Raw genomic sequence first — 12,741 nt, 5'->3', positions numbered from 1 at the left:
GGCTGCTGTGATTTTAGGAAAAGGAAGTGGTTTTCACCCCTGCAACTCACATCCCTAGCCAGAGCTGCAGCTGAATCAGTCAGGTCTCATGCCCAGATAAAAAGGAGGGCCTGCTCCCTTGCCTGGGCTCACACCCATCTGGCAGGTGTGGGCTCCCACTCTCCTCTACCCAAGGCTTTCCTCAGTGTTCATTTTAACATCAATCCCCCTATATATAAATTAGTGGGGTGGAGGTCACAGAGTGGTATTGGTCCCCTGCTCCTTCAAAGAAAGGTTCTGAAAGGTAACTTTCTACCCTCCTCTGATGTTGGTGCTTCTATCTTTGGGGTTGGTCACAGTCCTGTTGGCAATGTGAAGAGTAACCAAAATCATTGCCAATTTCTGTTTCTGAACATCCAGCTGCCCATTATCCTCTACTGTGCTGGCTCCCCAGCAGAGAGCTTGATATCCTTTCAGGGCTCTTGGCCCCAGTGTAACTGGTACTGTAGAAGTTAGGGCCAACAGTCTACACGGATAAGACTTGGATCTCAGGTTGCTCCTTCCTGCTGCTCCATCCTTTAGAAGCATAACAGTTAAAAAAGAAAGACTTGCACTGTCAAATCCTAACCTCATGTAGGGAGATCTAATAGATGTGGTGGGGGGGGGGAGTGCATAATCTAAGAGCATTTTTTGGCCATTCCTTTCTGCTTCGGAAGCCCCACCTTCAGAACACACTGGATTAGCCATTTCTGACTGCTTCCGCACTTGAGCTTGAGTGATGAATACTTTCTAGCCGGTTCATTCATTCACTGTTCCCTTTCAGTTCTTAAGACGCACCCCATCACATGAGTTTCTGGAATGGTCCGTTTGCATCAGAAGTGTCACTCACCCGGAGTTTTCATTAAGGCCTTGATACCAGCCCTGAGGATGTAGGGATGCCAGCCAAGAAGGAGACTGAAGAGCCACAAAGAGAGGATTCTTTTCTGGACTTGTGAAGGGTGATTCATGCTTCGAGATAAAATGTGCTTCCTGGGCTCCATGGCTTCAGCGCCTGCATGGGCAGTGGAGAGCCGGGCGCCGGGGGCAGCGAGAAGCCCACCTTAGAGACAATAATCGATGTGCTTTGGAGTGGTGGTGGGGACCTCTTTATAGCCTACTGCCAAACTCTACCTTCTTTTTTATAGCAGTCCTTGGCCACATCCCATTCCAATTTGTAGGTTCCCCCTCCCTCTCATTCCCAATCCCAAAAGCCTTTTGAAAGCCGGGAGCAAGGCAGCCAGGGTACTGGTCTTACTTTCAGCTCCTTCTAAAACAAATAAGGACGAGAAGTATGGTCAGCACTAGGTAACACAAGGAGAAGCTCCAGATTTTTTTTTTTTTTAAGATTTTAAAAGCTCCAGATTTTTGTTTTGTAACTGTGTTTTTGCCTGCTATAAACAAGGGGATGACTTTCTTACACGGACCTTAGGAGACTTAAAGCTTCCATAGAACCTGCAGTTTCTAGCACGTGGTGATTGCTGGTTAAATCATCAGGTGTGGTACCTGGATGTGACCAGATATTCAGATTTTTAGGTCATTGGGCAATGATGCCGTTTGTGCAGGAGCCGACAGTTGGCAAAGACTTCCAGAATCAGGAAATCTTGGATCCCTCCCTTACTGACCTGTGTGACCTTGGGCAACCGATTTCAGCCCTCGGAGCCTTAATTTCACAAATGGAGCTTCGGCTGGTTTCAGTGATCATAACAATGATAGTAGTGACAGCCACCATTTATTAAAGACTTACTGTATGCCAGGCATGGGACTAATCACTTGACATACGTTCTCTTTCTCTCACAGCAATGTTGAGGTAGATACTATTAATTATCCCCATCTTGTAGCTAGAAAAACCGAGGCCCTGAAAGATAAAATGATGGCACATGGCACATGACTAGCAAGTGTCCAAACTGGGATTTGAACTGGGATCTGTCTGATTCTTTTATGTTCTATAACCTTGGATCAGGGGATGAAATAAGTGTTGAGGAGAAGTTAAACGTGGTGATAGTGTCAGTAAGATAGAAGGAGAGCTGATGTGGACTGTTAAAAGGTCTGGAGCTAGTTAAAAGGAGATGGAAGTACAGATTCTTATTTGAAAAACAACATCCCAGTGAATGTTCGGGAAGGAGAGAGAAGTTGGTACCCTGCACTGAGGAAGGAGACCAGATGGCCTGGGAGTTACTATAAGGGGAACCAGACTCTCTGCTTGGCATAGGAATATGTCTCATAAACCCCATTTCATTTTGATGCCAAAATTTGTCTCTCACTGAACAGACTCTGGGCAGCATTTTTCTTTCTGTCACCCTACTGCCACGAGTCATAATGGCTTATCTTTGCCGATCCTTAACTCCAGACCTCATCCTCTAACCCAGTTTCTGGGCCTTCCCCTGCTCACCATTAAGAGTCCAGCTGTGGAGACCTGATTCTGACTCTGGGGTCCCAGATACACTCTGGAAAGGGTAGAAAGCATTAGACTGTCCTGTTCTTCTGAGAAAGTCTTTGTGGCCACCGAGTACTCCCTTCAAAGTGACCAGCTGGTTCACTGAGGTGATTCTCATCATTTTCGTCCTTATTTGTTCCAGGCAAGTTAATGCTAACGCTCTTCTACCACTTTGAGGTGTTTGTGGAAGAGGAATGGAGGTGAAGGTGGTGGCCTGGGGAGGTAAGCGGACCCCACTCTGAGAGTTAGTGTGATGGTGTGTAATGGAGCCTCATTCTGGATTTGGGTTCTCTTGGCTCAGGGACTCTGGCCACATGACATGGGTGCTTTGGCCTTTCATTTCCTTATACGTAAAATGAGAATGCTGAAAAAGAGATTCTGGAATATTCTGGAATATTCTCCAGCAATAGTGCTGGCTGATCCAACAGAGTCTGGACAGTTTGGTCCTTTCTCAGGGAATAATTCAGCTGAGGTCTAGAATTGGAGGAAGTTAGAGCTGGGAGAACAGAGGTGGGGTTGAAGGAGAAAGAAGCCAAATTAAGAAGCCAAAATCAGAGGAAGAGCAAGTCCCTTCTTGTGAACGGGACCTGGGTTAGGTCATTCCTCCTTCGACTGCTGAAGTGGGGCAGCTGGGAGGCCACATGTTTACCCTGCATTCACCAGCTCATAAATGGTGAGGGGCATGCCTCTCTCTTGTCTTGAAACCTCAACTTCACACCCCTCCCCCATCTCAGACTGTCCCCAACTGAAGGCAGCAGGGGAGTTGTGTATTGGTGTATGTTTCACATTCTGCACTTGGATTCGGCAGACTCTACAGCATGGTTCAACCCAGGATACCCTCCCCCTTCCCCACCACAAGGCTACGGGACCTGGGTGCTTCAACTGATGCTTTCTGGGTGGCTCGGTGTTAGTAAGAACATGTCTCTCTGGCTTCCCTCACTTCCCCTGGAAGCTCAGCCTAGGAACTCAGGGAGTCACAGCTCTTCTGTTCCTAGATTTGGGTCTTCTCAATTTCCCTTTGAACAAAGCCATTTGTCCAAGGACCTTTGGATTCTGCTGTCCATTGGTACATGGTCGATTTTCATTTCATCATATTCAAGGTTGAGGAGCTAGTGAATTCCCACTGAACCCACCAAACCAATCTTTTCTGTCCACACCTGCCTTCCTTTTTCTCTTAGTTCTTTACTGCGCTTAATTCCATTATTCCTAGGGGTGATTACCATACCACTGCGAATGTGAGAGATGATCTTTGTTGGTACAGGGATAAAACATTTCATTTAAATAGCTAGGTTTCTAATGAGTTAATGAGTATAAAGAAACAAGACTCATTGGGTTGTACTCAGAAAGTGACTTCATTTTGTCTTCCACTGTCCCTTTATGCTTATTCAGTGGGATTCACTCTTTCCCTGCCCTGGGATGAAAACTCAGGCCTTATAACGGTTTGGGTCATTCTTAGGCAGTAGAAGGTCCTATGGTCACTTGGAGTCACAAAACATAGCTGGAATTCAATACTTAATCTGTCCAGTCCTTTGTGACTGGGCTGGGAGGGACGGGAAACGGCTCACTCGGTCAGCACCGGCATCTGGTGGCTTCTGGCTTCCGGCTTCCTGGTCCTAGCAGGTATTTGATGCTGAATCTCTCTTGTGGCCGTGTTCATGGCTTCTTCATAGACACCTCCCCACCAGCTGCTGGGATATTCACTTCCGATTGTCTTGAAAAGAGCAAATTATCCTCTATTCTAGATCATTGTTCTTTCATCAGCCCCTAAAACCCAGTGATTTACCTCCAGTCTCTTCCAGCTAAGGTCCTGCAATCTGTCTGGGTGGCCCTCTTGGACGAGACCTGCTTGGGTCTCAACCCAGCCTTCTCTTGCACATGGCCCCATTAGCCAGAGGACATGGTCATGCATCCTTTGGTGCAGTGAACCTGGGAATACGGGAGGACGCCCCCCCAACTCACCACCAGCTCAGCCGTCCACCTTAGCTCCTCTGACAGCCAATGGCCAGTCTGTGTCTCTCACCTGGGGACCTAGGGTGCCTCGGGTGGTGGTCAGACGCCAGTCCGTTGTCCTCCCAGTTGCAGGGTCAGACATCAAGTTTCCCGAGCTGTCCTGTTGAAGCCCCTCTCGTGGGCCTGGGAGTGTCAGACCTGTTATCCTCAGTCCCTAATTAGGACTTTTGATTTAACCTCTAGCTATCTGTGTATCAAAACAATAACTCTTACAAGAAGTTCATGACGTCACAGATACGATCGCTCAGGATAAGGCTGCAGTACCTATTTAAAAATTTAACTTAAATAAAAAGGTTAACAACGGCTAACACTTAATTGAATGCTCACGATGCCAGGCACTGTCTGCAGTCCCAGAAACATGCTCTTCCACTTAACCCCCATGGGGGATATGCTTTTGTTTTTTTCCATTCTACAAAGAGAGCAAAGAGAGTTCAAGCAGCTTGTCCAAGGTCATGCCATTGGCATTAGAACCTGGATTCAGATGGGAAGGATCTGAGCCCTGAGTGTGTTCCTTTAGCCCACTGCATGCTGTCTCTGCCTACAAGGGCGGTGGGCAGCCATAAGTCATGAGGTAGAAAGCAAACGGTTGGCAAATGCTACCTCAGGGACCTAAGCATAGGTTCTTCACTCTGGCTTTCAAGCTCTCCACACATTGCCTTTCTGGCAGCTCCTTCGGTGCCCTTTGCAGGAGCCTCAGCCCCTTGCCTGCCACCCCTGCCAGGCACATGCCCTGCCCTGCCCTGCCCAGAGAGCCCTCCTCTGCTTTTCTGTCTCCCCAAATCAAAGTCCTTTAAGTCAGACCCTTCTTTGCTGCAAAGGTGTATGTAACCAAAAGCACTTCAGCTGGGATCTTTTACTTCTCCTGGAATTTCATTACTATATTGACAATGATTATGGGCTTTTCTGCAAAGAGCTGTGAAGGGCGGTTAGCAAACCCAGATTCTGATTCTGTGCAGTTAACTGCCTGTTGCTAACTGATGCAAGACCTGAGACCTCGCCGAACTTTGGTTTCAACATTTTTTTTCCTCCAGATTTTATTTAAATTTCAGTTAGTGAATGCAGTGTATAATAGTTACAGGTATAGAATTTAGTGATTCGTCACTCATGTAGGACCCCCAGTGCTCATAGGAGTGCCCTCCTTAATCCTCATCACCACTCCCCATCCTCCCCTCCAGTAATGGTCTCAACATTTGTGAAGTGTGAGTGTGGATAAGCTGCCTTCAGTCTTCAGTATGCCGTGATTTATGTTTACCTTCTTGTCCCCTCAAACCTCTAAGCTCTTGAGAGGTCGAACTGTGTGTCTTGACTGTCTTCTACCTCCCATGACTCTGCACAAGGTTTTATGCACAAAATGGACTATTAGTCGGCTGACTGGTGGGAAATGCTGCTCTAGGTCTGCCCTGAGCTTGACCAACTTCTATAATTCACTTTCTTCTGGGTGATTGCCAGCAAGGACTTGGCAGTTTTCTTTTCTGCATAAGGTTTGGGTCCAACCTGCTGCCTTTTCTCTTTGAGACACCTAATGTAATGCCATTAAGGCCCACATGCCTTGATGGGCAGCATCAAAATCCAAAACATTCTAAAACCAAAAACTTTCTTTAACTCACGCAGTGGCCATACCTGCTGTAGCCATGTCTGCTGTGCGGGGTGTGACTATTCGGTCTGACTACAGAAATGTTAGTGTGTTGAAGTGCTCCGCCTAGACCCTGCTGGGGGGATTATGTAATCCACGGGATGTGTTCTACATCATCTCCTAAAAAAAAAAGAAATCTAAAAAATTCTGAATTCCGAACTTGGGAAAGCGATGGGAGTTCTGGGAGGTGTTTGTCCACAGAGGTTCAGGACGTGTCTAACATCTCTAACAACGTGTCTCACGTTGCCCTTGCCAGCTCAGCCTTGACCTAATCCCGGCCCTGATTGCAACACAACAGCTCATGCCTTAGTTTACCAATTCGATTTTTTAAAAAATATTTTATTTTTTTATTTGTCAGAGAGAGAGAGCATGTACATGCAGGCAGAGTGGCAGGCAGAGGCAGAGAGATAAGCAGGCTCCCCACCGAGCAAGGAGCCCAATGCAGGACTCGATGCCAGGACCCTGGGATCATGACCTGAGCCGAAGGCAGCGGCTTAACCAACTGAGCCACTCAGGCGTCCCACCAATTTGATTTTTTAAAAATATTGCATTACGAGATCATATGTCTTGATTTGTGAGTGTTTTGGGGGCCTTCTTAAAGTTTGTGCCTCTCTTGCCTCACCCACTTAACCTAATCCTAGCCCTGCATGACTTCTGAACCTTAGTCTTTCCTCTTCCCACATCCCTATTTCTGGGATGAACTGGTGTGTCCTGAGAGTGGGAGCCGCATGCTGGGTATTTACAGCTCAGTTGGTTCTGTGGGGTCCTGTTGGCTCCTTGGATGAATCAGGTCTGCAGAGACACTTGTAAATTCGTTCCTGGAGACACTTCCTACATCTGGATGTTTCCTTGGAGCCCAAGTGAGCATGGTTCCTCTACTTCCTCCTAGGATATGATGTGACCCGATGTTTAAAGAAATAAATTAATTTAAAAAATATATATGTGCCCACAGATACTCCTGTGAAATAGAAAATTGTACAATGTTGGAATCTAAAGTGTTCCGTTGTGTGTGTTTTTTTTTAAAGTAATCTCTATACCTGATGTGGGGCTTGAACTCATGACCCTGAGAGCAGGGGTCATGTGCTCTACCAACGGTACCAGCCAGGCACCCCTCTATTGTGTTTTATTTATCTTTTTGATGAGGAAACTGAGAGGTGGTGATAGTGTTGCAAATGTCTGTAGAAGAGCCAGGCTCAGACATCTTGTTTCTGGAACTTCCATGGGCATTCCAAACTGAAAGTCTACTCCCTTCTTCTCTTCCCAGACCCTGGTGTCCTCAGATGGTGGGCAAGACTCATGAATCAGTTAGCTAGTCCCTCTTGATTGAAAGACATATTTTTTTTTTCAGTCCTTAGTCCCTATTTGGCAGTGATGGGTGTACTTACGGGAATTCAGGCCGTCTTTCTCCCACCATTAAATAACCATTCCTCTCAGAATCTGAGCCCGAAGTATTTCTGGCTTGCCTTTTAACCTAGTGGAGGTCCTCTGAGATCACTTCTCTATCCCTATTCCTATTTGTGATTCCTCACGATATAGCATTTTCCATAAATATCCATAAACACCCTCTTACGTACTGTTTACTCATCTTCTCATCCATTAAGAAGACATTCCCCAGACCAAGCCTGGCACCAGTTTCTTTGACTTCTTCTAAACACATCTTTGCCTCCAGACGTTGAACCATGTATCATTTCCCTGGCCCCTATGGATACCTTGTGGTCTTTCACCTATTTTCCTCAGGCTAGAAGATGCTGAGATATAGTATAATTTAAATTAATCATGGAGATGAAATTTTCCAAGATGCCCAGTTGAATAATCTTTTTATGCCCCATAGGTTGACCACATCATCTGTACACCCATCATTCAGAAGCCTCACGGCGATATCTGTTAACAGACTATTAAATTTCTAACATGGCATGACCTTTTGAAGCCTCCATAATTCTGTTCACCCCTTGATTCCTCCTGGCACTGCAGTTTCCCTTGATTCTAGGGACACATGATGTGGAATGGTGGCCCCTTTTTATCTAGCAAATGTTTGTAATAAATAAATTTCCTAAATAATAGGACCTACCTATATACATGTTTTAAAAAATCAATATAATACCCTAACTGTAACATCAAAGAGAAATAAGGGGAAAAAGTTAGTTGTAATACAGTATCATGTATTCTAGTAGGTAATTGCTTGGGCACGACTACACGGAAAACAGAAGGAAGAAGTCAGATGCCTGAACCTGTACATAGACTCACTGCAAACATAACAGCCACAAATACCCACAGATACAGGTGTGTTGTGTGGGCGACTCAGATACCAGGAGAGGCGCCGCTGAGGTTGACGTGATTTTCCCAGATGGTCAACTACTCTTGGTAAAGTTCCAATGAATAGGAGGTACAGTATCCCCTCGAATGGCATTGTGATGACATTCCCAGGCAATTCAGTATCTGTTAAATCCATGCAAAAATCCTCTGTATTTATTTCAGAAAGGGAGTTTGGTTCTAGATGCAGATGATTATAAATGGGCTTTTCACTTCCGTGAATATCCTAGTGGGATGTTCTCAAGTCCTGTGGGAGAGTTTGTTTGTGGACTGCTGTGGGAATTCCAGGTTCCCACTGCTAAGCACCTGGAAGCACCCCCATCCACCATGGCGCTGACAGAGGCTCCCTCCAACCCCGGGGCAGCCTCATGGAGAGCTACCAGTCTAGAAGTCTGGAAGAAGGACCAGGACCAGGACTTGGAGACCTGTGTTCCAGGTCCTGGGCTCTAGCACCTCAGGACTTGCATGACCATAACTCTGGCTGCCTGGCTCTTCTCTCTGTGAAGGGGGTTATGATGACACGTGTGTCCTGCTGGCATTTGGGATTGGGGCTCACTGTGCTCCCCTCCACGGCCAGAGCATCCCTGTGCACCCCACAATACATTTCCTGTCGACAAGCATTCCCTTTCTGTTTTTTTCCTTAACATTTCAACCTCCTTAAGTCTCTGTGATCTAGGAATAAGGAAGGAGGAAGGGAGAAAGGACACCCCCCCCATCTCTGCTTCTCCAGCAGCTTTTCTGTCTCCATCCCTTCACAAGCAAACTTCTCAAAAGCGTTATCCTCCAGAATTATCGGTACACACTGTCTCTGTCACCTGCTTGTGTGGGCTCTCTTCCTTACTGAATGGCCACCAGGACCTCGGTGTGGCTAAATCTCTCCAGCCCCTGTCTGACTTGTCTCTACAGCTGACCATAGTCCCCGACAGTCCCCACCCCTGCCTCCCTCACGGGGTCCTTTTCTGGAAGTCGTCCTCCTTCGTTGGCCGTTGCTCAGGCCCCTTCACAGAGCCCCGTCCTTGGCCAGCCCCGATATCCCTCCTCTCCCCTCCTCCCCAGCAGGCTCGCTCTGTGTTGCTTCATCTGCTGAGGGCCCAGACTCGCTGCAGCCAGAGTCCATGGGCCATTCAGACTGGAACCTCTGAAAGGCAGTGCATAGTGGGTTGTCTCTTCCCCTCTCCTATGTCCTCTTCTCTCAGAGAATAATGCCACTCTTGCCCCAGTCAAAAGTCTGAGTATCACCCTTGACCCCCACCCCTTCCCCCCGCAGAAATCCCTGCCAAGTCCCGTCAGTCCTGGGTGCTTTATTTTATTTTTTAAGAGAGCCAGAGTGCGAGGTGGAGTGGAGGGGCAGAGGGGGAAGGAGAGAGAATCTTAAGCAGGCTTCGTGCTCAGCGAGGAGCCCAACGTGGGGCTTGATCTCAGGACCCTGAGCTCAGGACCTGAGTTGAAATCTAGAGTTTCACTGACTGAGTCCCCCAGGCGCCTTCAGTTCTACTTTCTTATTAGAAGAGCTCTTCCATCTTCACTGATTTGAGTTGGCTGCTTGACTCTTGTCAGCATTCAGGACTGCAGACTCTGCTTACTGTTCAGGCTAGATCAGGATCTTTCGAGGTGGTCAGCAAGGATGCACTTATGGTCCCATAAATAATTAAACATAAATTAATATAATTCTAAGTTATAAGATAGAGTCATGTTTCCAGAAATGGCAATATTTATTGGCACACTGAAGCCACAACAGCTTCTTTCTGATACTCTCTCATTTTTTCTCCTTTTAAATAATTTTTGTTGGTGTCCCATTGTGGCTGGCACCATGAGCACATATGTCCAGGCCAGTCGGGCCATCCAGAGCCACGTAGAACAGTGGCTTCCTGTGGCCCAAGTGGGGCCTTCACCTCTGTGGCCTTTGTGTGTCCCTGGTGGTACAACACAGGTCTGAGTAATTGTCCATTGAATGTGTGAGTGAATGCCTGAATCATGAGATGAACTTGAAAGGGCTCATTTATTTTTTATTTTTTTAAAGATTTTATTTATTGGGGCGCCTGGGTGGCTCAGTGGATTAAGCCGCTGCCTTTGGCTCAGGTCATGATCTCAGTGTCTTGGGATCGAGCCCCGCGTCGGGCTCTTTGCTCAGCGGGGAGCCTGCTTCTCTCTCTCTCTCTCTCTCTCTCTCTGACTCTCTGCCTACTTGTGATCTCTCTCTCTGTCAAATAAATAAATAAATAAAATCTTTAAAAAAAAAGATTTTATTTATTTATTTGACAGAGAGAGAGATCACAAGTAGACCAGGAGACAGGCAGAGAGAGAGGGGGAAGCAGGCTCCCCGCTGAGCAGAGAGCCCGTCTCGGGCCTCGATCCTGGGACCCTGAGATCATGACCTGAGCTGAAGGCAGAGGCTCAACCACTGCGCCACCCAGGCGCCCTAAAAGGGCTCATTTAAGTGAAGAGCACTGTGAGAGTGAAAGTTACTGTTACCATTTGTTTTCTGGTGTTTGATAGTGGAATTTCCAAGATTTTATAGTTCCAGTGTTTTGAAAACAATGAGCCGCACTCTTGTGCTTCGGTTTTCATATTCCAGCCTCCTTAGCCCTGAGTAGTCTGCACATGAAAGATGTGTATAAGGTCTTCTGAATTAATAAGTGAATTTGTACAGTGTGATGGTTTGCTTGATTCCCCTTAGCCCGCAGGAAAGCTGCTTCTAGAGACTGCGGCGCCTGTGCATTATGACCACACCCAGCTGTGGCAGACAGGACACCTGCATGTGTGTGTGTGGTGGTGGTGGTGGGGGAGGTTTACTGTAGAGTCAGGTGGTGGTGATGGCGGTGGGCTGTGGGAAATGGGGCATGCACCCTAGAAAATTCTGTGTGAGATCTCCCAAGGGAGGAATAGGGCCTATAAAGGCCTAAAGTCAAGCCATATGAATAGGACGACCCACAGGATTTGAGGGGTGGGGGAGAAGAAATGTCATATAATACCTAGAAGGCTGTGGTTTAACAAATATAACCAGACTCATTATCGTGGGCTTGTGGATGAAAAAGATGCCAAAACATCTCCAGAAGATATTAGCTTCATGTGATAAGAATGGACCCAAAAGTTGAATCAGTCCTATCCTCTGGTATTAGTAGGGAGGCCTCCTGGAAGATGGGGGATCTTGGGGAGGGGAAGGAGTAAGTGGATGGAGAAGTAAGACAAGGGGAGGTCGAAACTGGGAGAGGAAATATGTCCATGAGTGACATTTTGGCGGAGCTGGAGTTTTTGTGTCCTCCCTGGATTCCCCCTCTCTGTGTGCCCCACCCCTGCCCACACCCTGTCTGGTGGAAGGGGCCCCTTTGTTGTGGTTTTTCTCCAAAACTTTTTATTTGGAAGTCATTTCTTTCTTTCTTTTCTTTCTTTCTTTCTTTCTTTCTTTCTTTCTTTCTTTCTTTCTTTCTTTTTCTTTCTTTTTTAAGATTTTATTTATTTGACACACAGAGAGAGAAATCACAAGTAGGCAGAGAGGCAGGCAGAGAGAGAGGGGGAAGCAGGCTCTCCGCTGAGCAGAGAGCCCGATGTGGGACTCAATCCCAGGACCCTGAGATCATGACCCGAGCTGAAGGCAGAGGCTCAACCCACTGAGCCACCCAGGCGCCCTGGAAGTCATTTCAAACTTAGAGAAAAGCTGTCGGCATAGTACAAAACACCCATATACTCTAACCAGATTCAGTCTTTTTGACCTTTGACCTCCCTTGCTTTATCATTTATGTTCCTTTTCTCTCTCAAGTTTTTTCTGGACTACTTAAGAGAAGGTTGCCTACATCATGGCCCTTTCTTTGTAAACCCTTCAGTGCGAACCTTCTAAGCATAAGAATGCCATTTTATATAACCTTCAGCAAACTGAAGGGTGGGATATGATATTTTATGTGATATTGATATGATACTTTATGTGATCTGCTGGCAGTATTCCAGTTTTGTCAACTGACTCGATATCATCCTTTATGGCTTTTCTCCCTCTCCAGTACGAGGTCCAGTCTGCAGCCCCATACTGCATTTAGTTGTCATGTCCCCTTGCCGCTAGAACCATTCCCGAGCCTGTCTTTGTCTTTCAGGACATTGACATTTTTGAAGAATATAGCCTTGTCCTCCCCCTTAAAAAAAAATAGAATGTTTTTCTCTTTGGATTGTTCTGGTGTTGCCTTATGTTGCCTTATTCAGACTCCCGAGGGGGTTATAATGAGTGACATTTTCAGTGTTTCACGTCCAGGGGCACTGGCTGGATGTCTGCCCCTTATGTGTGATGTTAAGTTTGATCTCTTGGGTAAGGTATTGTCTAATTCCTTCACTGTGTGTTTACTAATTTTCC

The 12,741-nt window shown here is 46.7% G+C and overlaps 1 protein-coding gene across 7 annotated transcripts in view; it reads left to right on the top strand.

The window, feature by feature from the left end:
• TMEM229B (transmembrane protein 229B) overlaps positions 1–12,741 on the top strand; it is a 39,799-nt gene that overhangs the window by 3,495 nt on the left and 23,563 nt on the right. The gene's annotated exons all lie outside the window — the stretch shown is intronic.

This window comes from Lutra lutra, chromosome 7 (genome assembly GCF_902655055.1).
Source record: "Lutra lutra chromosome 7, mLutLut1.2, whole genome shotgun sequence".
Classification (NCBI taxonomy): Eukaryota; Metazoa; Chordata; class Mammalia; order Carnivora; family Mustelidae; genus Lutra; species Lutra lutra.
Note: the sequence above shows the minus strand (reverse complement) of the source record. Positions and strands in the feature narration are given on the sequence as shown.